This window comes from Electrona antarctica (assembly GCF_951216825.1).
Source record: "Electrona antarctica genome assembly, contig: scaffold_210, whole genome shotgun sequence".
NCBI classification, from domain to species: Eukaryota; Metazoa; Chordata; class Actinopteri; order Myctophiformes; family Myctophidae; genus Electrona; species Electrona antarctica.
This window is the reverse complement of record NW_027637633.1, coordinates 5001-14995: the sequence shown is the minus strand read 5'-3', so window position 1 is coordinate 14995 and position 9995 is coordinate 5001. Positions and strand designations below refer to the sequence as shown.

The 9995-nt window shown below is 45.0% G+C and overlaps 1 long non-coding RNA gene across 1 annotated transcript; it reads right to left on the bottom strand.

The window, feature by feature from the left end:
* Window positions 1–2574: 2574 nt before the first annotated feature.
* Window positions 2575–5566, bottom strand: LOC306918754. The gene is made up of 4 exons (XR_013789391.1): window positions 5393–5566; window positions 5045–5177; window positions 4168–4210; window positions 2575–3850 (listed from the first exon to the last, which is right to left on the bottom strand). It is a non-coding gene; the product is annotated as an uncharacterized lncRNA (long non-coding RNA).
* Window positions 5567–9995: the final 4429 nt, after the last annotated feature.

Here is a 9995-nt window from a genome sequence, read left to right as displayed (position 1 = left end):
CTCCTCAGTCAGGAGTTATAATAATATAATAACCCACCTAATCCTCCTCAGTCAGGAGTTATAATAATATAATAACCCACCTAATCCTCCTCAGTCAGGAGTTATAATAATATAATAACCCACCTAATCCCTCCTCAGTCAGGAGTTAGGAGTTTGAATGAATGTACAATTATGTGCAGGATGTAAATGATCATGTAATTTGTAGATGTGAATAGACTTAATTTAACTGACTACACTTTTTTGGAATATTTAATTTTAAAAGAAAAACCTTCTCTCTCACACTAATGCCAGTGTGCCAGTGATCACCCTCCCCAGTGTGCCAGTGATCACCCTCCCCAGTGTGCCAGTGATCACCCTCCCCAGTGTGCCAGTGATCACCCTCCCCAGTGTGCCAGTGATCACCCTCCCCAGTGTGCCAGTGATCACCCTCCCCAGTGTGCCAGTGATCACCCTCCCCAGTGTGCCAGTGATCACCCTCCAGTGTGCCAGTGATCACCCTCCCCTGTGTGCCAGTGATCACCCTCCCCAGTGTGCCAGTGATCACCCTCCAGTGTGCCAGTGATCACCCTCCAGTGTGCCAGTGATCACCCTCCCCAGTGTGCCAGTGATCACCCTCCAGTGTGTCAGTGATCACCCTCCAGTGTGCCAGTGATCACCCTCCCCTGTGTGCCAGTGATCACCCTCCCCAGTGTGCCAGTGATCACCCTCCCCAGTGTGCCAGTGATCACCCTCCAGTGTGTCAGTGATCACCCTCCAGTGTGCCAGTGATCACCCTCCCCTGTGTGCCAGTGATCACCCTCCCCAGTGTGCCAGTGATCACCCTCCCCTGTGTGCCAGTGATCACCCTCCCCAGTGTGCCAGTGATCACCCTCCCCAGTGTGCCAGTGATCACCCTCCCCAGTGTGCCAGTGATCACCCTCCAGTGTGTCAGTGATCACCCTCCAGTGTGCCAGTGATCACCCTCCCCTGTGTGCCAGTGATCACCCTCCCCTGTGTGCCAGTGATCACCCTCCCCAGTGTGCCAGTGATCACCCTCCCCTGTGTGCCAGTGATCACCCTCCAGTGTGCCAGTGATCACCCTCCCCTGTGTGCCAGTGATCACCCTCCCCTGTGTGCCAGTGATCACCCTCCCCTGTGTGCCAGTGATCACCCTCCCCAGTGTGCCAGTGATCACCCTCCCCAGTGTGCCAGTGATCACCCTCCCCTGTGTGCCAGTGATCACCCTCCCCAGTGTGCCAGTGATCACCCTCCCCTGTGTGCCAGTGATCACCCTCCCCAGTGTGCCAGTGATCACCCTCCCCTGTGTGCCAGTGATCACCCTCCCCAGTGTGCCAGTGATCACCCTCCAGTGTGCCAGTGATCACCCTCCAGTGTGCCAGTGATCACCCTCCAGTGTGCCAGTGATCCCTCCCCAGTGTGCCAGTGATCACCCTCCAGTGTGCCAGTGATCACCCTCCAGTGTGCCAGTGATCCCTCCCCAGTGTGCCAGTGATCACCCTCCCCTGTGTGCCAGTGATCCCCTCCCCAGTGTGCCAGTGATCACCCTCCCCTGTGTGCCAGTGATCCCATCCCCAGTGCCAATGTTGGCACCCGTGCCTAAGGTTGCCTACGCCTTATCTAGATAACACTGTGTACGTGTCACGCACATAGCGGTCCGGGTGCACCACGGTGTCACTTATAAAGAGGACCTGGGTGTCACGCACATAGCGGTCCAGGTGCACCACGGTGTCACTTATAAAGAGGACCTGGGTGTCACGCACATATCGGTCCGGGTGCACCACGGTGTCACTTATAAAGAGGACCTGGGTGTCACGCACATAGCGGTCCGGGTGCACCACGGTGTCACCAAAGATGGTTTATGTATGAAGATGGGCCAACTTCATTGGAGCCACTAGAGGCGAAATGGTACACAAAGCCTACAAATGGTCTCCTAAATATAGTAGGCGTGGTTTGCTTCTCCCCGACCTCCACCCTCCCCCCTGACAACAACACTGTTTCCACACTCAGTCTAGTTGGTGGCGGTAATGCACCATTTAGGTTTGCCGACCGCCATGAAACCCGATAGAAGAAGAAGACAACAACACTGACAAGTCATTTAACAAAGTACATTGAAAACAACTGACAAGGTGTACTTTTGAAATAGTCGTTTTAGTTTCTCGAAGTCCTCCAACCATATAAATTCATGATTTGGATCTATCTCATTAAAAAGTCTCTCCCTAATAGAGTTGTAGAATGGACAATAAAAATTTCCTTTAGATCACACAGACTACATAATCTATCCTCCTCAACCGTGCCTACATATCTGCCTGTCTCAATATGCAGACCAAGTATGCCAGCTCTAATTTGGGCACATAAGGATAATTTCTAATCGTTTTAAATATGTCCATTCATTTCACATTATAATATTCACATATCATCTTAAATATGGGGTCAGAGCCCCCTATGTGTTGTCCGTGAAATTGCAGATGGACAGAGAGAGGCTTCCGGACTCGTCTCATATCTCGCGAGAGTTTGTTGCTGGGATAAAGAAATGTCATTAACAAAGTCGATTTTCTCCTGATTTGTCTCGCTAAAAGAAGCCATTTTACTATGAATATCTTGTAAATATTGTGTGCCTTGTGATGATTTGGTCCAGTATTTAGTTCAGTGACCATGGAGTTAAGGAATGGTTCAGAAGCTGTGTTCACGTTCACTCTCCCATTGGAAATGAATAGACTCCAACATTGTTCCTGTCTCCTAATAATGTTACCGCCCACCTCACGCAGATACAGGAAGTAAAGCAAAGTTGGCCTCTCTTGCTAATTCTCCTCTTGGGTGTCACTTATAAAGAGGACCTGGGTGTCACACACATAGCGGTCCGGGTGCACAATTTAGGCATTTAGCAGACGCTCTTAATCCAGAGCGATTTACAATAGGCACCACGGTGTCACTTATAAAGAGCACCTGGGTGTCACGCACATAGCGGTCCGGGTGCACCACGGTGTCACTTATAAAGAGCACCTGGGTGTCACACACATAGCGGTCCGGGTGCACCACGGTGTCACTTATAAAGAGCACCTGGGTGTCACGCACATAGTGGTCCGGGTGCACCTCGAGTTATCTCTGTTTACCTCATACAAAACAGTTACATCATTATTTTGCTGTTACATTTTTTTTCTCAACAGGAAGCATGGTATTTATTTTAGACAAGAAACAGTAAACACAAAAACCAATATATGTTGTGTATTAAGTATGTAAAGATCCATCTTGGATCTAAGCATTAAAGACAAAACCTGACCTGTGCAGGTCTCTAGGACCTAGTCTATTGGTGTGGTTTGGCCTTAGATTCTGCCAAACATAAAAGGACTTATTTTATGTTTGGCTCAAGTGTAATTGTATCCAGGCTATGTGATTGATTGATTGATTGATTGAAAAGTGTATTAATGATGTGTAGAATGATTGAAGATTGTAATTACAGTGTGCAGAATGGGTACAATTCAGACGACAGTACAGGTCAATACAAAAACTGCTACGAGGATAAAACCAGAAAAAAAGCACTAAACTTGTTTAAATCAGGGTCCTCCATTCTCAATTCATCATGTTTACTTGAGAAGACTAATGTATTGAACAGCACTGGGTGGGCTATAATAACTAACTATAATAATACTCAGGAATTAATATTAAGAAAATGCATGTGGGTTATATTTGGACGTTAACTCCATTTAGACCTGAGGCCGATTGGAAAAGAAATGCCTTCCTAAATCATGACGGTTTCCTGAAAACCCTTTGTTTCTAAGTCAGTGGTGCTCAACCTTTTTCATGCCAAGGACCCCCAGAATTATCTCTAGGTATTTTGCTGGCGGACCTGCATCTGAAAGCAGAAGCAAAGATTTGATTTAAAAACGTTCGCTCTGAAAGATTATATATATATATATATATATATATATATTCAGAGATTTGCGCCACATTTCATCACATCACAATAAAAAGAAAAAAAAAGCAGATCTACAAGCTCGAGCGTGGCACTCGGTGCCGTGCTATGAGCTTGTAGATCGGCTATTTTTCAATAGCTAAAGTATGACATAATGCTTAAAAGACCAAAAGGGGTTAAGAAAATGCATGTGGGGTTCTATTGGACTTTAACATATTAAAATATAACTTTCTTTTACCCTAAATAAAAAAACTCACCAGTGGCCTGTTGCTGGTTTTGTCCACTTGAGGGCGACAGAGACTGTAGAATAAAGACAGTTTGATTGAAGTATTTATTAACAGTTTGCAGAATTACAGTACATTTCAAGCACAACTCAATACAAAAACTGTTAACTGTGGACAACAAGCATTACGCTTGTTTACAACAGGGTCCACCATTTTCAATTCATTAGATCATTTAGAGACGTAGGCTACAAATATACACTTCTATATAGCCAAAAACAGGAAGAGAAACATATACAGTGAGGGGAAAAGGGGGGAGGGGGGGGGCTAATCTAGACCCCTGCAGGCCTCCAGTCTACAATGCATAGGCCTATAGGGTTTAACAAAATGGTTTAAAGTTTAGAATCTAAACTTTTAATCTAAAACTTTAGATCAAAGCTTTTCAACTCATGTTCTGCCCCTTTTCAACAGAAGGTTACTCAAACTCAACTGCTCCCCCACGTGGCCACTCCGGGGCCTGCGGGGGACTGAAGAGAGAGCATTGCAGAGGAGGGGCTATATCTTGCTCCACCCCTTAACCCTTATCCCTAAACTAATTAGCCATTTTCTTTTTACTATTTTAGAAAACCTTTTAAAATAGTTCAAATTAGTTGAACTAGTTGAGGCTAGTTGAACTATTTTAAAATGTTTTTCAAAATAGTAAAACATGGCAAATAAGTTTAGGGATAAGGCATAAGGGATAAGGGAGGCACAAGATGGAGCCCATAGTCTTGTATTGATGATATGCACATGGCTGCCAGCAAGGTGCTGCCAGCAAGGTGCTGCCAGCGAGGTGCTGCCTAGGTGCAACTTCCCATTGACAGCCCATTCATACAAAAAGACAAGTAATTGTATTAAACAACGTCAAACTCACCAACATTGCAGCTGTGCGGAAAGCTTGAATTATTAAGTGTTTGTTTCATAAAAGCTTAAACCTTCTTCAAGCAGCAGAATGAAACTCCAAACTGATCTCAAGGTGTTTATTTTCCCCAAGACAACGTGAAAAACTGCAACACAAAACAAATAGTTTTTTAACACAATGAATTAAACATGAATTATGAATGTCCTCTTTGACAGTCTTTTTAAAGTGTCCATAATCATGAAATTGTCCACGTTAAATTAAACAAACACAATGAAATGTCCATTACATTCACATGTTCACAAACAAACGATGAAATGACAATACTGTTGTTTACAAACAAAACAACAACAGGTAACATACCGTGTGCGCCTTCTGGCCAATTATTTTAGGAGAGTTACGTTATCTGTATCTTATTATTTCTTTATTTTAAGGACACTCTTTTGTTGTCGTAGGAAGAGCTCCTTACACCACTGAAACTCAGTTAGTTCTGCCTGAGCTTGGCTCACCCAGGTGCAATCACTCTAATCACAGGGCTCTGCATGTCCTTACAGCAGGTCATAATGCAATGAGCAATAGAAGGCAAGGCACCACACAATACAAACACAATATGTTATGCAAACACAAAAATACGTACACAATATGTTCACATTTTCAGAAAAGGCAATAAAATAAAATATTACAAAATACCCATTGCTGGGACAGCTACAGTGGGAACAGTATTGCGCACAGAGAACAGCTGATATAAAAGATCACATCGCATCGCGGATGCGACTGTTGTGAGCTTAGAGGTCTGCGTGCGCGACACCATCGCGGGGCGAAGCATAAATGATACTTGATGGACTGCAGGTGCGCGTGCAGCCGTGCACAAACAGGCTCTGCTGCCGTGATCATGAGCGCACCTCCCGTTCTTATGACAGCGACTGGAGGTGTGGTTTTGAGGACAACTGCTTTGAATAGGCCTTATGCAGCCGACACTTCCGCGTTCAGCTTGGGCCGCCGGAACGCTTCCGGTCGGGAGAAACTCATTCACTGTGAACGTACGGTCGTGATTTTGTAGGAATAAAGTTCAGTACTTTATACAACACTATTTCATTTGATAATGTGATGCCATAGTTTTTCATAGTTTGTATTATTTGTGTTGCGACGTTGACATGATGACACGAGTTAGAAACGTCTTAAATCTCCTGTTAAAAACGAGAGCTCTTCATGTATTTCTCCGTTGTTGCCATGTCCGCTTGTTATAAGCGACTTGGGGCTTGGCTTCTTTTCATAGACCTGGTTGCTTATTTCTCTCACACAATCTGGCAACACCGGTTGTTTACACTGCTGTGTATAACAGCTGGAGACGAGAGGTAGGTGTCGCCAAATAGGTGTAGCTGAACGCGGAAGTGTTTTGATTGATTGATTGAAAATTGTATTAACAGTTTGCAGAATTACAGTACATTTCAAGCACAAACTCAATACAAAGGCTGTTAACTGTGAGTGGACGACCCAATTAAGCATTACACTTGTTTACAACAGGGTCCACCATGTTCAAATCATCAAAACATTTAGAGACGTACAAATAGACACTTCTATATAGACAAAGAACAGTACAGGAATTCATCATAATGGAGGTAAAAAGGGAAAAGAAACATATACAGTGAGGGAAAAAAGGGGGGGGCGGTGGGGGGGGGATTCAGATTTTACGGGGGCCAGTTTCGAATTGCGATGAGATGAGATGATGAGATATACTTTATTAATCCCCGAGGGGAAATGTAAGCGTTACAACAGCATAATGTGACACATAGAAAGCTAAAACTACTGGACAGACAGAAACACAAAACAGACACAAATGGACATAAACCACACAAGACCAGCACCACCAAGGACCATATGCCATTCGGGGGGAGGGGGGGAGGAAGTTCTTATGCATTGTATAGTCTGATAGCAGTAGGCATAAAAGAGAGTCTGTATCGTTCCGTGTGCATCCTCGGGGGGAGTGTGAGCCTACGGCTGAAAGTGCTCAACCTATCCTGCAGCACACCATAGAAGGGGTGGGAGGGATTAGCCAGCATGGAGTCCAGTTTGACCCCGATCCTCCTCTCCGCGACTGACTGCAGGCTCTCCATTCGGAGGCCAACAACCGAGCTGGCCTTCTTTATGATTTTATTGAGCCTGTTGAGCTCACCAGCCTTGATGCCACCCCCCCAGCATACCACAGCATAAAACAGAACGCTGGCCACAACAGACTGATAGAACATCACAAGTAGCTTGCTACATACACCGAAGGACTTCAGCCTCCTCAGGAGGTACAGTCTGCTCTGACCCTTCTTGTACACAGCCTCTGTATTGTCTCAGGAGTCAAGGGATTCGCATGTCTTAATGACTGTTGGTAGGGCGTTCCACATTTTGGTGGCATAGGAGCGAAAATAATTTAGTCCCTTGTTTGTGCCGAATCTGGGTTGAACATGATTCGTTGCACTCCCTCTGGTGTTGTGGGTGTGGACTTCGTTAACATTAAGGAAGTATCTACACAGGTACATGGGTATCTTGGTGGAGTATCGAATCTTGTGGACCAGACCCATTGCAAGATGCTGTACTCTGTCGCCGACCCTAAGCCATGCCAGTCTGTCAAAGTGGGCAGGGGTGAGGTGGGTTCGGGGGGTGAGGCCAAGTAGGAGCCTGACCAGTTTGTTTTGGGAGGTCTGGAGCCTAGTTTTAAGGGCCTTTGAGGTGCTGTGGTACCAGGAGGTGCATGCATAGTCAAAGAAGCCTTGTACAAGGGCTCCTGTTAAGGTCTTCAAGGTGTTTTTGTCGACCAGTGAGGAGATCCTGTAAAGGAATCTTGTTCTTTGGTTGACTTTTTTGATTACGTTGGTGGCCATTTTATCACCGGAAAGATTAACCTCCAGGATGGAACCTAGGTAGGTAATTTCATCTTTACGTGTGATAACATTGTCACCCACTCTAACCAAGAAGCCATTTGCCTTGCTGAGATTACTATTAGATCCAAAGAGAATGGATTCAGTTTTTCCCAGGTGTAAAGATAGTTTGTTATCAGCGAGCCAGGTGCAGATTCTACCGAGTTCAGAGCTGAGGGCATTTTCAACCTGCAGTTTGTCCCTGTCCGAGACCAGCAGTGCCGAGTCATCTGCGAACAGGAACAAGTTGCAGTCACAAGCTGAAGTCATGTCGTTAACATATATTAGGAACAGTAGAGGCCCTAGTATGCTTCCTTGTGGAACGCCACAGCTCACTGGGAGGGGGGGGGACAGTGTTCCGTTCACTTCCACCATCTGTTCTCTCCCCTCCAGGTAGGATTGCATCCAGCTCGCTGATGTGCTATCGAAACCAATTGCTTTTAGCTTGTTAACCAGTATGGAGTGGTTCACTGTGTCAAAAGCCTTTTGGAGGTCCAGCATGACCATGCCGCAGTATTTGCCAGCGTCCACCTCTTGTTTGATGTGGTCGCTCAAATAGAAAAGGCATGTGTCAGTGGAGTGGGATGTTCTGAAGCCAGATTGGAACTCGTACAATAATTTATTGGTGGCAAGATACTTTTCAACCTGTTCATAGACTATTTTTTCCATCACTTTCGAGATGGAGCTTAGAATAGAAATAGGGCGGTAGTTGCCGGGGTCTAATTTACTCCCTTTCTTGTGCAGGGGGGTTACTTTGGCCAGTTTGAAATCTAGGGGGACCTGTCCCTGTTTGATGGAGAGGTTTACTATGTGGGTGATGATTGGAGCTATAGAGATGGCTGAGTCTCTGAGAAATTTGGAGGGAATATTGTCATGGCCAGTGGCCTTGTGGGGTTGGAGGGCACTCAGTTTCTTAAGTACCTCATCAGTTGTTACCATAACTAATTTAAAATCGTCTTTACAAACACCTAGGTTTCTGTCGAAGGTTTTAATGTGCTCTACACCAAAGAGCCCAGAGTGGGAGGGCAGATTGTTAACCAGCGTTGTTGATATATTTGTAAAGAAGATGTTCAAGTAGTTGGCCACATCAAGCTTGTCAGTGATGAGAGTGTTGTTCGCTTTAATGTTTATGTTTGAAAACCTGGTTTTCAGTTTCTGACTATAGCCTAATTGGTAGCTTCCAGAGCTCTCGAGGATTGTTTTTGTTTTCCTCAGTTTTATTATTAATAAAGTTACTTTTGGCGGATTTGATCATGGCAGTAACATTATTTCTTAGCCTGTTTCGTTGGGTTTTTAGGTTGTCCAGCTGAGCTTGGAGACCCCTGTTGAAGCGCTTGGCAAGCTTTGACTTGCATTTTAGAAATTCAGAGCATTTTTTGTCTCTGGCATTCGTTGCAGTCATTATGTCCGAATTCATCCATGGTTCCGAACGGGTTTTGACCCTGATGGTTCTCAGAGGAGCCATGTAGTTCAGTACTGATGTAAATTTGGTTTTGAAGCCAAGCCAAGCTTCTTCAACAAGTGTGCTGTTAAGCTCATCGGACCAATCCAGACTCTCCAATTCTTGGTTAAAGACCTCACATGAGTAGGTTTTGAGGTCCCTTGATATGACTGCTTTGTGGCAGCCAGACTTTTGTTTTTGTTTTTTGCGGGTACAGAATATCATGAAATGATCACTAAGCCCGCATACAATAACACCTTTCTTGGAGATTCTGGATTTGTCCGAGGTCAGAATGAGATCAATGACAGTTTGAGTAGAAACACACACTCTAGTGGGTTGGGTAATAAGCTGGCTAATACTATGCAGATCACAAAACCTACTAAATGATTTGAAAACAGGCGCCTCTTTACGCTGTACGTCTGTATTCAGATCGCCCATCAGGATTTTCTCTGCACCCTCCTCCTCAGCTAAGCAACCCTCAAGAATATCATAAAAGCCTTGCTGATCAGGAGGTCTGTAGACTGTGCCAACTAGTACTGATTTCGCATTTTTGAAAATTAATTCAACCCACACAGTTTCAATTTCAACATGCTGTAAGTCAGTACGGGTAATGAATTCA